The 19,671-nt window shown below is 36.8% G+C and overlaps 1 protein-coding gene and 1 long non-coding RNA gene across 14 annotated transcripts in view; one reads left to right on the top strand and one right to left on the bottom strand.

The window, feature by feature from the left end:
* GRM7 (glutamate metabotropic receptor 7) overlaps positions 1-19,671 on the top strand; it is an 849,841-nt gene that overhangs the window by 717,276 nt on the left and 112,894 nt on the right. The window lies entirely within an intron of this gene.
* The window catches only part of LOC140611270 (uncharacterized), a 62,900-nt gene that overhangs the window by 5,551 nt on the left and 37,678 nt on the right, over positions 1-19,671 (bottom strand). For 5 of the 7 annotated variants that reach the window (XR_012012546.1, XR_012012552.1, XR_012012550.1 and 2 more), the window contains one exon: positions 3,014-3,253. This is a non-coding gene — a long non-coding RNA (uncharacterized lncRNA). Of the gene's footprint in view, positions 1-3,013; positions 3,254-18,430; positions 18,621-19,671 lie in introns of all 7 variants that reach the window. The other 2 variants (XR_012012551.1, XR_012012553.1) reach the window with 2 other exon arrangements.

The following is a 19,671-nucleotide window of genomic DNA, read 5'->3' as shown; positions in this document are numbered from 1 at the left end:
AAATTAATCTTAAAAGTTGTGACCTTTACTCAAGCTTCTGAAAATCCTATTGGCAATTCTGCATTTAATGAGTCACACTTCAAAGTGGGCTAGACACAGATAATTTTTGACAGAGCAGAAGAGTTTCTCCATGATGAAAAAATAATCATTTGCGTCAGTAGTGAAATAATCAATAATTGACTTTGGTGGATTAAATATGGAGAAGTGACGACTTGAAACATGAATTTGTCTTTTCAGAAGGATTCTAAGATTGGATATAATAAAGATATCTAGAGTTAATCAGAGCAAAGGGCAAGGGGGCAGGGACTTAATTTTTTTTCCTTAAATTTTATGTATAAGCCTCTTAGAAGAGACCACCCCACTCACAAGATATTTGACCTGGAGGAACTGTAGATAGATCTGATTCAGCTCTTTTATTCTACAGATCTGAGAATAGAGGTTCATATTTGAAGGGCCTGCCTAGGTGCCCATCATCAGTGGCAGCATTGATTTCATCTAATGGGACACATGCAAATTATGTTTTTCACAATGCACTGAGATATGCTACAATGCCACAATATCTTTTCATATGGGCTTTTTCTTTACTCTGAGATGTCCTTCTTGACGTTTTTATTATAAAATTAATGTTTGCCATACAAAATTAAACACTGAGAATTTTTATTCTTTTGTGCTTTCTTCTTTTTTTTAAACCATGAAACTAAAATACATTTACTTCCTACTGGTTATTGTACATACCCAGAGAGGTTCAGAGCATCACTTAATGATATATTATGGACATCTTTTGAAACTTTAGTTCCTGTATTCTGAGTGATGAGACATCCTGGTCCTCAAAACATTAGCTTCAATTTTTGCACTGACATCTGGTGTGCCAAGCTTTAGTACAGGGAGTCTGTGCTCTTATATCCAGAGGTGGACACACAGACATGTATGCTTACTTAAGTATCAAAAGAAATACAACCTCAATGGCTAGCAAAGCACTGCATTGAGAAGCAGTCTTTGTGTAACTCTGAAAGCATTTTACAGGTTCTTTATGGAGGAGGGGTTGTCAGAAGTTGAGATGAGAATAACCAACAAATGATCTTGGTCTCCCAATGTTCAAGGGATTAGTGACAACCTCAACTCACGTAGCCCTAGGTATCTGCTATTGTTTCTGGAACACACTATGGGTTCTGGGTTTTAAGGCCCTGAAATACATGGTTGGAGGGTTTCTAGTGAGGACATAAAAGTTGTTGAGACACATTTTAAAGTCATTCTCTTTTACTGAGTGATAAGAGTGCTATATTCCATTAACTGTCTTATCACCTTGGCAACATGTCAAGCCAACAGGTCATTTAGCATCATTCATGCAAATATATCTTAAAGACTGAAGTTTTTACCAAATCTCCTGAACTGCCCTGAAATGTTGCCATCATAGAGATAGAATGGCTGTCTCCAGTAAAGGAATCCATTTTCATAGCTAAATTGTTCAAAAGGCATACAATGGCACCATGGTTTTTATGCTTCTTATTGTTATTTTTTTTTCCAGTGGATACTTAAAAATCAATTTATTTTTATTCTGGTGTGTACCAGGGGTATAGTGTTTGTTAGGATGAAAAAGCAATTTTAATTTAATGGGAAATGGATTTTCTTTATCACAGAGAAATGTTGACTAGATGAGAGACACATCAAATAAAACTCTCATTCTCAATCCCAGGGGTTGAGGTGGGGAGATGGGGCTGGCAGGAGGACAAGTTTAGATTTTGATAATTCTGTTTGAATTTCTCCTTAGAGGCCTTAGTTGTCAATAAAAGCTCTTGGTAAGCAACACAAATGACCTCGTTATGCCTGTTGTGTTGAACTGGGGTGTTCCAAGGCAACAGAGTAACATGAATTTGAGTGAAAGGACCAGAGCTTGCATCCAGCTCTGCCACCGTCCACCCATGTAACCTCGAGTGTGTGTCACTTTGTCCACTCTGGGCATCAATTTCCCTATCCACAAAATGGATTTTAAAGTCACCTCAAGTCTGTGATTCTTAACTGTAGAAATGTCTTATAATTTGCCCATATCCTCTCAATGAAGGTGTTCTTTTCATTATAATTGACTACAGATTATAGTATCTCTGGGAAAATTCACGTTTCACTGAATTGATGAATGGGCCCATTCATTTCAAAAGCTACATCTGCAGGTCCTTTCTATAGTTACTCCATTGCCATTTTGTGTGCTATTTCAGGCAATTCATGTGCTATTTCCTTACCATACTTGGGTATGTGAGTGCACGCACGTGTGTGTGTACAAGCGACAGGAAAGGAGAGAGAAAAGGAGAGACAGAAAAGCAACCCATATTCAACTAAGCAACCTTATTTATATCATTTTTTTGCTAACTCTCTCAATGTGACCCAGTCACACTGTCCTGAATCCCCCATAGTTAGCATACTTTGTCCTGCCAGAGGGTCTTTGCACACATTAAAAATCACACACATAATCAAATAACATTATAGTTGTATCTATCTTAAAATATCCTTTATGCTCATCATTACTTTTAAATTAAGCTGACTGTTAAACCCTGCTGCCTTGACCTTGTTATTTAAAGCATCAATAGAGAAGCATGTGTGTGCGAGTATGTCACAATTTTTAAAAGCATTTTGATAACTGTATGTATACATATGTGGCTTCCTTTGTAGTGTGATTTTTTTTTTTTTTTGGTCCTGTGCACCTAAAGGCAAAATGCTGAGAAGGGGTCCAAGGTTTCACTGGACTATCAAGAGGTCTTAGGCCTCTAAGAGCTTAAGATAATCTACATTAGTTGATAAATTAAGAGCAGGGGCTATCACTGGATTGGTATATTCAAGTTTTTGGCAGACTGCAGATGTTAAATGTATGCTGAGTGAATAAGTGAAAAAATAGAAGGCTGGAGAAGATAACCCTTCAGGGATCTAGCTACTTGATATAGACTGCTCAAGTTTAATTCTTAGGAAAAAGATGCATAAAAAGTTCAATCTTTTAAAAATGATTTGGGCTGCAAAAAACACAAACCTGACTCAAGGCGGTTTGAATACCAAGGAGATGTGTGCTTTTGAAGTCCAAAGGTGGTCAGTTGTAGTGTACAATGTGGTCAGTGTCCCCGAAACCTGGAAGGTGGTCAGTTGTAGTGTACAATGTGGTCAGTGTCCCCGAAACCTGGAAAACCGAGGCTCTTTCTACACTTCTATTCTTCTGGCTGCAGTGAAGCTTACAGGACGCTGCTAGTAGCAACTGGGGCCGTATGCTGGGGCTCTGTGTAATAAAAAGGAAGAGACCCTTACCCTCAACCACTGGAGATGTATTCTTCCCTTCAGTTTCAGTGGGCCAAATTAGAATGAATACCATTCCCTAGACCAAGAATAGATGCCAGCATAATATCATGTATTGATGGGGTAAGACTGACCAGCATCCTTGTCAGCAGATGAAAGGGACTGATTGAAAAATAAACAAACAAGAAGCCACACTACAAATAAGAGGGAAGAAATGCAAGGTGTGGGACCAGCAGAGTCAACGACACACTTCTCTTCAGGGAGGCTCATCAAAGGTCACATCTCTCATCACATGAAAAAATGTTCATTCTATGTTTGTTAAACACTTATCCTCAGTAAAAAAAGGTATGAGAGCAAGTCTATGAAGCCATGATGTTTATAAGCAGCCCACTTTTTTTCTGATGCCTTCAGAGTAGAATTTCATACAAGAATATGGAGATATAGAAGCATCTCAGTCTTGTTAATAATCAAACCCCCTTCCCCACAAATCAGGTGGCATATTGTGAATTAGGCTTTACACACTGTGAAAGAAAGGATACAAAATGAACATCAAAATTTAACACAGTTCTTTTCTGTTGTCATATTTTATACTCATATTCATTCAGTATCCGTCTCTCTGATTACCATCTACAGAAGAGATTAAAAAAGAAAGAACGGAAAGTCGTCTTCTCCCTATAATTATGTACAGATTCATATGCCTACCACCAGAAGGAGAGATACTATCTCAGAGAGGTAACAATTCATGTCTCTCCAGTACTGTCCCTTGTGTCTCCGCTTTCAGCATCAGGGACTACTCATGCATAATTAGCTCTCCATTGATTTCCTGAAATGTTAGCTCTTGGAATGGAAATCTTTATGAAGATGCAATTGCGGTTAATTTGCCTGCTACTGTTTCATAATAAAGAAAGTTATTTCAGAAGAAATTACTTTTTTATAAGTTATATTCTCTAAGGTAGGCTGGTAGTCAATGTGGAATTCTTTGAAGACTTGCAAGTTTGGTCTTTGATGTTCTTGTAGAAAATCGAGGTAGTCTACAATCACTACCACCTATGAGTAAGTATTCTAGACACTTGTACTATTTCCAGAGGCTGGTATATTGAGTATGAGTTAGTAAGTTCAGTTTTTCAGTGTTGTTGGTTATGACTGGTAAGCAAAGCATCTACTGTCAAAAATGGGGGCAATCTCATAACTCATTGTATTAGGGAATCAGACATAAAATTGTCACCATCTGATTTCCTACAAATCTGTGGTGTAGACTGTACCTCATAAAGTCTGTCTAGTTCAAGCTGCTATTGAATATTGCACTAATGCGTAGTTACGTGCCTTTCAGTCAAACTTGTCTATTTTCAGTTGGTACAACAGAGCTTATATTTCTTTCCCAAAGACCTGACATACATGGTCAAGTGCAAATCTTATTTAATGGAAACAAAAATCAATCTCTCTGTCAAATCAGCACTCTAATTCACATGCTTGAGGCTGCCTTTTGTAAACTAGGGGAAAGAAGGTGGTGACTGGTTAATACAGCGTGTCACTTATTCAAAGCTGTTATTTTTTTTCTAAGTGCCCCCAGCCCAAAAATTTCTGCTTTTTGATTGTATATGTCACAAAAGTCAAGACCCCAATATGCCAAAAATTGCACTAGAATCCCAAGATTTATCGTTCTAGGTTTTGTTAACTACTGGAGAAAAACTGTACCACTGAGTTAAATATCCAGAATAACAGCTCATACCAATGGTGTCTTGTATTTTTTTCATAACACTGTCACTTTCAAATGTACTAATTTATGGACTCATTTTATTTGTTGCTATCCCCTTTTGGTATTCATTTTGTATCCATTCTTTCAGAGTGTCAGGTCTAGGATGATAGGATTTTTGTCTGTTTTATCTTCATTATTATATTTATCATAGGTTTCAGCTATGGGGGGAGGGGGGATGCAAGGTATTTTGATACTATTTTTAAAAATCCTGCTTTGCAAGTAATTTTGAAAAAATGTTAATAAATACATGTTTAAGATTTTTTGAATAACTCATAGCAGTTATTAATGAGGACATCAAGTAGATATTACAGCTAATTCATAGGAGAAATTAAACAAGGACAAATTTATATGGAATAAAGAAAAGCTGAAATGAATGTTTAAGTAAACACAAAATTGGCTTTTGCTACTAGGTTGGGACAGAGAAATTAGTTTGACTCCTAGACATACTGAACAAAGTTGATATCTATAGACAAGAATTATTTAGCATTACTATGAATTAACTACAAATTATAGAGTACAAAAGAGCTCAAAGTCAATGAAAGTTCAAATCAAATATTCTAGAAGGGCTTGCTCTAAAAAAAATGCCTAGTTTTCCAATAGAGACACTTATTAATTATGCACTTATTCCCAATTTTCTTATAATCCTACCTCCTTCTGACCATAAGTAATCTCAAAAATAAGATCATTCTTGATTGTAAAATAAGACTGGTCTCATGAGGCTTGGCCTAGTTATTTATATAGGTGCAGCAAGTGTTAATTTGTTATCTAGGACAGCCTAACTTTGCTTTGCTGGAAATTTTCATAAGAAATCTCATATCAGACTTTTGAAGGCTATCATTTGGCATTCAGAGGCTAGGAAGTCAAGCCCAAGAAACTCTTCCAGATTTCCCCTGCAGTATCTAGATATTTGGTTAAGTTTTTCTCTTCTCAGATTTTTCAAATTACTTCAATATTCTTGGCTTCCCAGGGTATGGCATTCCTTACCACCTGTTACCTGAGACCCCATAAATCCAGGTGCCAGAAGAGTTTTCTATAAAAGTCATTCTCAAATGTGGTTTGCTATACCTGATTAGATGAATATCATCCTCAAATATGATACACCAGGCAAGTCTTCTGTTACATAACCAATATTTCCTATTCTGGTTTAAAAAAAAAGGGAGGGGGGATGGACTCTTATTGAATCTATGCAAATAACTACACAGCCATATTAAGTAAGGAGATTCAAAAGAGTTTCTGAGTGGGGGGGGTGAAGGGGGGCAGGAGAGTCAGTAAAAAAATGAAGAGGATAGCATTTGTAAATATTTTATTTCAGTTTTAAAAAGCAGAACCTACCAAATAGTTATGAGTTACAGATAGGTTAGAAGGAGAAGAGTCTCCTTATCTATTCATACTAGGATATTAAGCCACATCAACAGTATTGCTAACAAATAAATAAAATTTCCCTCATTAGTTCATTGAGCCCTACATAATTAATTCTTGTTCCATTTGGACTCTTGGGAGCAGTTTCATGAAGCTGTCTTTTTTTGACTAAAAAGAGTGTGGGAAATCCTGGTATGGTCTAAAAGTTGTCCAAACCATGCCATCTAAATTGGCTACAATCCTTTATGTTAGCGCTCTGAGAGGGTCTGTATCTGATTGCAAAGCCTTGAGGGAAGAGACAGAGTAAAACAGAGAGAATTATGGTGGCTGCGTTTAATTTATTACTGGCCATTTTCAAATGTGAAATGTCTGATGAGAGTTCACATCAAGTATAATTCAATGACAAGGAAATTTGGTTGTTTCTGTGGCATGCAAAACCAGATAACAAAGACAATCCAAAAAATGTTTTAGACAAAATGTCTCTAAGAATAATGATTAACACTTCTTTCAAAGGTAGGGGATGTTATATAAAATTTATAGAACTTCATGACCAACAGCTTTACATACAAGTGAAATCTTAGTGAATAACATATAATAATCTAGAGGCATAGCATATATAGTATACCAATAGCATACCAAGAATATGGCAAAAATGTCTTAAGTCATTGTATAGGCTCTAGATATCTGTATCTTTATAAAACTGCATAGGTAAGGCTGATGTGTACCCCTAGTTGAAATCCGTTGTCCTAGAAAATTGTAGATTTAAGTAAAAGGAGTGGTTTTGGCCAAGTACATTTTACATTTTAATAATTTAAAATTATGGCTAATGCTCTACCAGGCTTCAGCAAACTTATTTTGTAAAAGGCCAATTGGTACATCTTTTTGGTTGATAGGAAGTAAGGTCTCTGCCACAACTACTCAACTCTGCTATTGCAGTGTAAAACAACCATAGACAATACATAAACTAATGGGCTTGTCTGTGTTCCAATAAAGCTTTATTTATAGAAACAGGTAGTGGGCCATATTGGGCTGGTGTGCTCACCATATGGCTGCACTATACTATTATTGTCTGCTATCATCAGAGCAAGCATAACCAGGAGTCTGAGAAACAGAAACACACCATGCACAGTGAGGACACTGACAAATTTCTAGGAATTTTCCATATAGCATATAATTTCTTAATATTTATAACATCTACCATATAAAAATTTAATCTAGAGAAGGCTCAGCACCTCTTCTATTTTGACTTTTCCCATGCAACCCCATAAATAGAAACATAGCAAATGAAATTAATCACTTCTAGTTTCTCTCTTTCTGTAAGGTCTAAGAACAAATCTATGATTCCAGGGGTCCTCTCTGTGAAATCTTAATGAGAGTTTTAGAGATAAAAGATATCCTGAATGTTTTCTTTTTTTTTTAAGATTTTATTTATTTATTCATGATAGACACAGAGAGGAGAGAGAGAGAGTCAGAGACACAGGCAGAGGGAGAAGCAGGCTCCATGCAGGGAGCCCAATGTGGGACTCGATCCGGGGTCTCCAAGATCACACCCTGGGCTGAAGGCAGTGCCACCCAGGCTGCCCCTGAATGTTTTATTATTTCTTATTAATTAAGAATTTAATTAAGAATTTCCGTTGAGAAAGGCAAAAAAAAAAAAAAATCAAAGGTGATTTAGACTCAAGATGTGACAGTAGGACATAAGAATAAGCATAAGAAGTAATACAATTGTAAAGAACTTTGGCCTTTTAATAAGTGATTCTTCTTAAGGGCATAATAACATTAAACCGAAGTTTATCTGGTAAAGCAATACCTTTGTTACCTAAACAGATTACACAGGAAAATTTAATTCTTCATATTGCAGCTGAGGTAATTAATTAGTAAATTAATATAATAAGTCCATCAATATTGAAGCTTGGCTGATACTTGCTCACATTTTACAGTTTCTCAGATTCAGGTATTCTAACCAAGACAAGTAAATTTCATTCTCAGAGTTGTGTCTGTCATGCTCTTTGATGTTCTGGAACAAATTGACTATTTTAGAACAGATCTCAGGGGTCTACAAGGTCAGAATTAACTTTATACTCTTACTAAAATGTTTTAACGTACAATGTGTTCATTTTTGTCATCTTCATATGAATCATTACATAAGCATTGTAAAACTAGTTCCCTTTACCTTTCCACTATGGTAAATACTGATCATTACAACTTACAAATAAACTCTCCTTGGAGTCCTTAATAGGTTCTAAGAATGTAGGAATGTAAGGTGTGTAAAGAGCAGAAAGGAGGCAAATACAAGAGGAACAAAAGAAACCTAATTGCCCACTGCTTTGGTATAAAATATTCTTTTCCTTGAAAAAACACAGAAGCATACACATGGTTTTATTTCCCTGAAACTACTGGTCCTGAGTATAATCTCAAACACTTATAATTTTTAATGGAAATAAGTAGCCAGTATTTCATGGAGAAAACTGGGGTGTAGGTAATTGAGGACTGCCAGCATTTCAACAAGCTCACAGAAATTATTAGCAAACTTAATTCTCTACCACCCCATCCACCCCTCATACAAGTTCTCAAAGTGGCAAAAATGAATACGTATATTTACATGGTCCAAAGATAGAGCTTCTAAGTAAGAAACAAATGCATATGTCAAAAGTACACTATTCTGTTTTAATTAGAAATGATCTAGATATCCGAAACTATGGAGAGGCTAGGAAACAACGTTTTAGTTAGATCGGTAAACAAAATTGAATGTTGGGTGAAACAATACCACACATGTATATAGATGAAGATCTAGTAAACAGGGAGACAGGGAGAAACTGATGACGCGTGGTGGGGGGCTAGAGATTGCTGGAATCATTTGCTTGAGTAGAGGAGAGTAGATGAGCTCTAGAGAGCCAGTGGAAAAGGGGACTGAAGGGGACTGATGTTTCATCTGTATCACCAGGAGGAGGCAGAGTGCATGACAAAGATGTGGGCAGGTGGGTGAATGTGGCCTGGGAGTTGGTGGAAACTTCTTTCTGTTGGCTTCTTGTCTATTAAACAGAAAGCAAGGGCATTGAATGAGTATTGGGAGTAGAGATCTTGAGAATGTAAGGAGAGGGGACAGTGTATGACACAGTCATCTAGAGAGTTGGAATAGATAGGACTAGCAATACGATCTGATATTTAGGTGACATCAGAAAGCCACTTGAAGCTAGAAGCAGTGAATTTAAAGTGAAACCAGCCAACCTGAAAAACCCACTTGAAGAACCTTAACCAAGAAAACTAAAACAAGTGATACCAGGAAGAAATTGGTTCTAAATGTAGCTGTCCCACTTATACCTGGGTATTCATGTCAAATAGATTCCTAGTCCTTTAACTCTTTCTTAGTTGACTTGGTTTTACTTAAAACAGACTCAACTATTGCTGTCCTATGCTTGATGTTTATGTTTTAATTTTTTGGAAAGAGGGGTGGTATGAGTAAACATCTACCTTGCCAAATATAAGGCACTTGCAAGATTTCTTAGCTAACTGTGTTACGCTAAAAGTTTCTTGGATTTTAAGTCTCAATTCTTATAGGATTTTAGTCCCTAGTGGTGGTAGTTATCTTCAGGGATCATTTCTTTAAAAATGTGTAAAGCCGTTCATGAATTGTCTACTGAATAAAGAATTAGCCGTAATAGAGATGCTTTTCAAAGTAATTTGAACCACCACCCCCCGCCTCCAACACACACACCAATTGACATGACAGTCCATTACAAGAATTTCCAATAGCCTGCTGACAGTGGTTTCAGTCCAGTCAAATGAAGCAATTACCCTGCAGATGAAACAACCAGATAGGATTTTTTTAATTTCTGCAATGTCATAAGACATTTTCATTTATGTTCTCATTTCTATTAAAACACTGGACTATGGCCATGAAACTACTATTTAGGATTAAATGACCTGCAATATATTTGGGGGGAAATTTTCAGAGTTCAGTGGGTAATTGGCCTAACAAAAAGAAGTACACCAGAAAAATACAAGTCAGCTATTGCAAAGGTGGCAAAATTAATTAGGTAGAAGATATGTCCAAAAGAACCATCTTGGGATTTTGTTTCTTATTTTCATGACTCAGGTCATTACATCTGGCCTATTCTATGGTCCCTATAGCAGTTGAGATTGTAATCTTTCACAGCTTCCAGATAATCCCGAAGGCCACATTTTCCTTAGAGGCTAAAGATATTTTTGTTTTTGTATTTTGGGTTCCCCTGTAGTTATCACACTATGCATTGGAGTGGAAGATTATAAGCAAAGGAATATGATTAGCTCAGACTTTACATGGATCATCTTTGGTCCACTAAGAAACAAACATCAATAAGAAGATATTTAATATATAGTAGTAGTTTTTTGTTCACTAGATACAGTTGAGCCCATGGAGTGTATTATCAAGCCTCAAATATCTATACACAAAGCAGTCTTAGAGAATATGTAGAATTGACTTATACATTCCCTCATAAGTCATAATCAATTTAATTCTACAAATGTATGTGAACACACCGAGCCTTGCACACACTAAAGTTTGCTGAGCCTCATATTTCTCATTTATGAAGTAGAGATGCTAATACTACTTATCTTAGATCGTTTTGAGGATTAAATGAAACACATCATGTCCTGGGAACAGTACTTGACCAATAGTGATCAGTAATTATTATTAAAATACTATTGCCTTATTGTATATATCAGGATCCCTGACATTTGATAGAGAATGGTGGGAATGAGAACAATGAGCTATGATACATTGATGAATGAGTTACTGGTGGTGAGGAGGAAACATGGAATTTAGGAAGGAAACATGAGGATGAAAAAAATCCCAATAGGAAGAGGAAATGGCCTCCTCCAAAGTATGTTTGTAATCCCTCTTTCCTTCTGGTCTCCATTGCTAGCATCTCCATCCTTCCTTGCCATTATGACTGTCTCCGGATTGTTTTTTTTTTTTTTTTTTTAAACTTCTGTTCTTTTTTAATGTGAAGGATTATGTTTTTACCCAATTCAAACTTTCAACAGTTTGCATCCACTACTCTGTATAGGAACCTTAAAATGTAAAAGAACCACATGGTATAGTCCTTGCCTCTATTCTGACCAAGCTCATCTATTGTATTGTCTTTCTTGCCAAGCTTCTTCTTCCTATTCTTAGAACACATGATGCTCAACCCTATTGTACTTTACTTCTGTATGACTTCCTGAACAGTACAGAATCCTCTTTCTTCACCTCTCAGACCTCTGGCCTGAGCACAAAAGCCACCTCCTCAGAGAAGCCCTCCATGAATGGCTCTCCTTCCATGGTCATTGCCTCCCAGGTCCCTGTAGATACATTGTTATGGTTAGTCAGTTGCATAGGATTCATCAGTGGATGAAATTGTGTTTGGTTATGTGGACTCTGGCCATCGGACTCAATTACCACCTATATAATAGGTCCACTTGAATCACCCAAGCTCAGGAGACTGATGTACAGCAAATGAAATAGCAGACTATTAGTTCGCAATGTCAAACAGAACTGCCATTGGAGCCAGCATATCTAGTTCAGCATAGCTGATATGTCCCTCTCTCCTATGGTTAGCTAAATAATGGTGGGAGTCAGATGGATAAGTGGTTAAGGGCTTTAGGCAAATTAATTTAGTAACTCTCTCCTCAGGATGCTCTTGCCAGAAGAACCAGATATATCAGCATCGGGCAATTAGAAGGTACTTTGCCTAAGTGCTTTGCCTGACAGACCAAACCTCTTTCTCATTCTTACTTTGGTCTTGTAAGACTTCTTGAACTTTAATTTTCTGGGAAAGGGGCACTCTATTTAAAGGTGCCTTTGCATCTTCTGACCCCCTATTATTGACTTACAGATGAAAGAGAAGCACCTTTTTTTTTAGGTATAGTAATGAGAGAGGGCTCTATATCCCCCCAGATAATGATAATGTTTGGATAATGGAAAATGCTAATAACCTATAAGAAGAGGTTTTTGAGAAGGCAAGTGATGTGATTGAATGTGTAACATACTTGAGAGTGGTGGTGGTGAAGCAGAGGAATAGAAAGAAAGGTCTGTTGATTGCCACACCAGGGCAGTGTAAACAACAACTAACCTCTTCCCCCACTCCAGCACTCCTTGTAACCACTCTGTAGGTAAAGGGGTTGTAGGCATTTTGCAGATGAGGAAACTGAGCCTTAGGGAGGTGTTCCAAGGTTCCAAAGCCAGGATTTGGAGAAACAGGTCTGTTGAGAACAGTTTTTCAACCTAACCTACATATTGTAATCACAGCTAATAAGCTGGCAAGTCAGCCAAGAGGATAGAGAAATTAGGAAAGAGGCCAGAGAGAAATAAAAGTTGCTATATACTTAATGCAGTTGGAAGGGGTCTTTGTGATTATCAAGGCCAAGCCTTCCAATGACTGGAAATGGAAATCGAATCTCAAAGGACTAGAACAGTTGCGTTCTTGCTTGTGAATTCACAGCCATGTACTGAAAACACTGGCATCATGTGGGAGCACTGCAGAAATATAGAATCTCAGACCTACTGAATCAGAATCTGCATTCTAACAAGATACGCAGGGGATATGCATATACTCATTAAAGGTAGAAGACTATCGCTCTGTGAGGCTACTCTTGCAAAGAGAAGTCTGGAGATGTGGAACATTGAAGTTAATTCAAAGTTTGATGGTGCATATCATAAATTAGTAAAAACAACAACAACAACAACAACAAAACCCACTATGGACAATTTTTTAATAGAAATTCACAGTGCTCATGAGGAATATTGTGGAAAGAACTTTGGACTGAAAAGTAATAGTCTGGAATTTTAGTCCTAATTTTGTCATCTTAAAGTGCCTTGCCCTATTTTGGATGCACTCCTTTTTCTGTGTGGCTTTTCTAGATCTCATCATAGATCCTTCTGAAAATCTTGAATTGTAGTTCTATATTGATGGCATTAATAATACAGCATGGTAAAAATGGTTAAAGACTAGCATTACAGAGCCTGGACTCCAGAGCCAGAATTCACAGGCCCTTGCTAACTCCACACCTTTGGGTTATATACCCTTAGTTAGGTTTCTTTAACCTCTTCTCAGTTTCTTCATCTCTAAAATAGGCATAAAAACAACAGTAGCTACTTTCTTGAGTTTATTTTCAGAATTAAATTGAGATAATATTTGTAAAGTGTTTAAAACCACTGAACAATATGCATTTCATATGTCAGGCCCTGGGCTAAGATATGCAGCAAAGAAGAATCCCTGCTTTTGAGAAGAGAAATGTGGATTGAAACTGCTGGCAACTGTTGGAATCAGGGTGGGTCTGGATTTAAGTGAGTGGCCAAGTTCAAAAGGATCATAGAAAAACTAAGCTCTAATTCAGGGAGGAAATGGGATATATTTAACTTGGAGAAAATAAGACAGCTACATTGGACATAACAGCCATCTTAAAATATACAGTGGGGCTGTCCTGGAGTAAAGGCTCAGATGTCTCCATGTGGCATCAAAAGGCAAAATTAAGAGGGAAGATAGAAGAGATTTTGGATGGATGACTACTAAAGATTGGGGAAATAGCCATTCGTATTTGCTGATACCTGGACAGGCTTGGGTTTAGAGGAGAGATTAATTTATTGGGTAGCAAGAAAGAATTCTTAAAGACAACTTCTGTAAAACTGCATGAATTTGAATTAGTTTGTGGAGAGGCCCAATTAGATGCAGTAGAAGATCCATTGCTTATCTTTAAGGAGACAGATTTCATTTCTTTCAAATATGCACAGTAACTTGAACCAATTACTCTTTCAGAGTAAATTAATGAGCTGCTTTAATGAACAGATAATATGAACATATAATTATCAGCAACGTGAATATATAATTAGTGTTTCTAAGTCTTTAACATATTTATGTGATGTAAAGACCTTAAAAACAATCTCCCAGTGTATTTACCCTCTCAGTTCGCCTGGGAAATACTCTTCATCTGCTGAGTTAAATTCTTCCGGTTTCACTTAATCTGAACAAATGGGGATTTGGAATCTGTAACTACCAGATTAATGAGATCTCGCTTAGATAGTAAAGGTAGAGATAGTGAAGTGTTGTGTTGACCAATAAAAGATTTGTTTCCACTGTTGCCCTATAACTGCTGGATAAGGCTCAGTCTATGCATTCAGCATTCCAACCATAACATACATATGTCCAGCATATTTCAACAAGATTCAATTATAGCTGACAAAACATTTGTAAAAGCGGCTAAATTTCAGCCCAGATGGTGATGGGCATTTGAGGAAAACTCTAAATATGTGGCATTATTCATCCCTGACACTCAGAATATAAACATGAGGCAACCACCTCTCAGGGCAGAGACGTGGAGAAGGAAATGTCCACATCTTCTGAATGTACAAACAGAGTTGCTGTTTTTCCCTGGAAGTTGAAGAATATTTACAATTTAACAAGAGATAACATCTTTCAGCATTCCCCCAAACACATAGGGCATGTGTTTGGGAAAAAGGTGATCTGGGCCCTGGTTTGCTTTCTATAACCACTTCTAAATGAGCTATCATGCAATAGCATGATCTAAGCTAATTCAAAAGACAGTGATAGTAGGTCTCAACTTCTGACATCAGGGCCTCATGTTTGGTATTTTTACTGATATTCCTAGTATGCATAATTAAGTCCTGGAAGAGGGAAAGCTGGGGGAAACTTATTATTATATTAGAAGTTCTGGTAATACTGCTATTCAACTTGTGGAAACATGTATTAAATCAACTAGTTGATGAATTAATTTAAATAAAGTACCTGAATAATACAAGGATATCTCAGTGAATTTTTCCCCATTCTCACTTTCAGTTTATACTGAGACTCAAGTTTAAATAACTAAAATGTCTCAGTGAATCTCTTATTTTATTTTTAATTTTCTCTTTTTGGTTATTTTCTTCTGACACATCTTCTAATCTTTTGAGCTCTGCCCTAATCTGCCATTAAATCTATGCATTAAATTCTGAATTACTTTTTTTTAACCATCATTTTCAATCTTGTTACCTTGAATACCTAATAATGAATACCTGCTGACTATTATATAGGAGAAACTGAACAGATAATTTGATGTAATAGAAAAGATTGACTTTTGCTTCTAAGCGAGTCTAAGCCAATCTCTGTGAGGACTGGTATATTTCTAGATAGTCCTTATTCCTAGCTTATGACCCTTTGAGGTCTCAAACCAAAGCTTGGATGAATATGAAGTTTTCTAGAATAAGCAGGTGGCTTTGGAGAAATACAAAATAAAAAAGAAGGCAAAACAAAACAAAACAAAAAATCCTTACAAAGTACAAGGATTACTTTTTATCTTCTTTCTTAGGATCTTCTTCCTACAATTCTTCAAGGTCTTCTTTTAAGACCTTGAAATAGATTAGAGAGAGAGAGAGAGAGAGAGAGATTTTCAATTTTCCTCAGTTTTTCCAGGTGTTCTTATTGGGAAGTTGATCTGAAATACCTACTATGCCATTAACAGAAGTGTCTTGAAATCCAATTTTTAATGATATTTTATTCAGATACTACTTTACTTAAAAGTCAAACACAAAATATTTATTATGATAAAATGCAATGTCTTATGCTAACAGACTTTGGCAACATTTTGCACAATATTTGAAGCTTCTAAAATGAGAAGCATTGGGCTCTTTCAACGCTAGATGCACCCCTTCACCACCAAAATAAAATGTATGTTGCATCTGATTTAAGCACACTACGATAATATCGCTACTCAGCAAAACTTTCAATAGGTGTATCAGGAACCAGCTAATGTCCCCATCCTCTATGTAGATACCCTTCATGACTCCATATATACTGAGTTTTCCTGCTATCATACTCCAGTGCTCATTATCTTCTAAGCTATGTGTTTATTTTCTGTATGACATGCTTTCCTTACCACATGTGGAGAGTTGGTTTCTCCTATGTATTTATAATAAGCTTCTTAAGCAAGGAACCCAAAATCTGTGGATTCTAACAATGGAAAACCCTGAAGTTACTGAAGAAAAGCACCAATTAATTTAGAAGCCCTGCCATAGGCAATAGGTTTACTTCTGTTTTAATTGCTGTAATTAATGACTTCAGAAAGAAAAACTTAAAGGATGCCTTAATGAATCGAGAGATAGGCTTTGGAGAGGAAGAAGATTATCAGTCCCAAATTAATGTATGTAATTCTGGTAGGATTGTTTAAACCAATTCTAAAGGTAATACAGGAGAAAAATAAATAATAAAGACAAGTTTAGAAAAGTAGTATTGGTGGCTTACCCTATCACATGGCAAGATATCTATCAAGGCTAACATAATTAAAGTATTGTGGTATTGTTATAAGGGTGGATAAATAACTCAGTAGAACATAATAAAGAGTACAGAAACAAACTCCTGTATATGGGAATTTGCTTTATAATACAAGTGTCATTGCAAATCATGAACTTAAGATGTTCTGCTCAATGCATAATGTGAAATGAGCTGGATATTCTTCACGGAAGGAAAAAATATTTCAACCTATATTTCACATCTTGCACAAAAAGGAAACCGTAGATAAAGAAAATAGCTAAAATTAAAAAGAAAAACATCTATAAATATAAATTCAAAAAATATTAGAATTGGAAGAGCTTTCTAAGATTGGTAACCCAGAAACAATAAAGCAAAAGAATGATAGAATGGATGAAAACTTTATTAGCAAACAAAAGGAACAAGAAAATATAAAGGATTCCTGCAAGTAAGGAAAACAAAATAAGTCAAGGAGAAAGAAAAAAGTAAATCAGAAAAACAATGTCTATGACTTAGACAGGGCTGATAAAGTCATGTGAAGAAATGACAGAGGAAAAACAACAAGACACTATATCACCAGAGATAGGAAAACGTTTAGAAGAGATTTTGGGGAGTCTCCATGGCAAGCAATTCCAGATGTTCACCCTTGATTAGAGAATAAGGATTTGTTTTTCAGTAAATCAAACTACTTCAATCCAGTGATAAATACCTTAGGACAACATGTTGGATGCAGGGGGAGAGAGGGTTCCAAATGCCTGTCCTGTGTTGTTGTCCCTGGATATAACTCCTGGGCAAATCATTTAACCCATCTTGTACCTTAGTATTCTTACATGCGAAGTGAGGGTGGCAGGGTAGGAATGCCTATAGCACAGAATTGTTAAAGAGAAGAATAGATAATGCCTAGCTCAGTGGCAGGCACACAGCAAATGCATAATAACTATTGCCTGATACAGTTTTTACTTTCATTCCTTCATTTTGAGTCAGGAATCAAAACCCATATCAAGGAGCTGGAGGTGATCTTGGGTAATTCACTAACCTTTCTGGCCTCAGTTTCCTCATTTGTAAATTGGAGAAATAATAGTGCTTACATGGTAGGGTTGGTATGGCTATTCAATGAATTAATACGTAGAATGCACATTTGCCTTTGGAACTTGTGTGGTATACATTAAGTGCCATTTAAGTGTTTGTTAAAAGGGTACTACTGGGTCTACCTCACCAAAAACACCTTTGGCAATCAACACTGTTCTTAAATGTCAGAAGGAACATTTGGGAAATGTGACCACTTTTAAAGTGATCTGAAAATAATGTGGTGTTTTTTGTTTCCTCTTCCTTTAGTTCATGTAAGCCTAAATAGTTAATTTTCTCTTGCCAACTGTGACTTAATTTTCTTTTATTTTTTAAATATTTTATTTATTTATTCATGAAAGACATAGAGAGATAAAGGTAGAGATATAGGCAGAGGGAGAAGCAGGCTCCAGGCAGGGAGCCTGATGTGGGACTTGATCCTGAGACCGCGGGATCACACCTTAACCAGGGGCAGGTGCTTAACCGCTGAGCTAGCCAGGTGTCCCGCCAACTATGACTTTAAAGAACCCAGTTAAATATCACACATAGAGTAAGAGCAGACTCTATTGAATTGTGTTCGGATGAACATGGCTTTAAAAAGCCTATTTTGACTGTATGTAAATCAGAATCCCCTGCATGACAAACCAGCACAAAGACATATCTCTTTCACAGAAGCTGTCAGGCAACTGATCAACCCACTTACTCGTTTAAGAAAACACACCTTGAAGGGTACTAATTACAGTGGGCTGGACATGTCAGCAATGGCTTCCTAATAATAATGCAGAAAAGCCATTTGAAGATCCAGTTCTCTTGGCCATAGGTATCCATCTGCAAGCAGAAATTGTCCACTTCCACTCCCTCAGGAAAATGCAAATCTGTAGTGAGTATTGCTTTATCAAAGTCTTTATCAGCTGAGGTCCAGGGATCAAAAAAAAAAGGAATCATTTTTAGAAGACAGCCATATCTTTGTCTTGAGAGTATGTGGGCAATTTTGCCTTTGACCATAATGCTAGAGAAGACAATAACTAGACACAGATGAGAGAGGTGGAAAAAACCCTGGGATGTTCAGGAAATGAGATGCGCCAGGCTTATTTTAGTCTGCCCACTTTGCAAATATGTGTCACTGAATGCTATCATCCTTAATGAAGATAATTAAATGTAATTTGAAGACAAGTTTCTCCTCACTAGTGGTGGCACAGCTTCTGCTAATAATTTAGGTTATCAAGGTAATGTGAAGACTAAATTGGCCCTAAATGATGAAATTGAGGAATTGGGATATTACTCAAATGTCAGGTGTCAATAAAAGTCTACACTGGAGAATATAATGGCTCTAAGTCATTGTGTGGGCACCTATGTGAGAAAAATGCATGGATCTCAGGAAAATATTGGCCTTTGCATAGAAAGATCTGCCTCATCTCAGTAGGTTGAGTGAAGCCCAAAAGCAAAACATGAAGGATCTATTTACTAAACAGTATGACTTGAGTTAGTTCAGTTTTGGAATCAAATAAAAGTTTCAGAGATGCTTTCAAAAGTTGCTGAGAGGGGGATCCCTGGGTGGCTCAGCGGTTTAGCATCTGCCTTCGGCCCATGGTGTGGTCTTGGAGGCCCAGGATCGAATCCCACGTCGGGATCCGTACATGGAGCCTACTCTCTCTCTCTCCCTCTCTCTCTCTCTCTCTCTCTCCTTCATGGATAAATAAATAAAATCTTTAAAAAAAAAGTTGCTGAGAAAGGGTCCTCAAGGATCATTGTCATCTGCTGTGTTGTCCATATGTCCTCTGAGAAGTACAGTAAAACATGGAAATTATCCAGGAAGCTCTTTTTAAGGAAGCATAACTAACCATGGAACATGTGTCTACATATGGCAGGATTGGGTATGTGGAGGGATTACTCAAGCTAGATTTAAAGAGTACAACTTCTAATCAGAAAGTTCTCCCTCAGAACAGGTGGCCTGGAGTCCTA

This window comes from Canis lupus, chromosome 19, assembly GCF_048164855.1.
Source record: "Canis lupus baileyi chromosome 19, mCanLup2.hap1, whole genome shotgun sequence".
Taxonomy (NCBI): domain Eukaryota; kingdom Metazoa; phylum Chordata; class Mammalia; order Carnivora; family Canidae; genus Canis; species Canis lupus.
The sequence above is the reverse complement of the archived record's forward strand: the minus strand, read 5'-3'. Positions and strand labels throughout refer to the sequence as shown.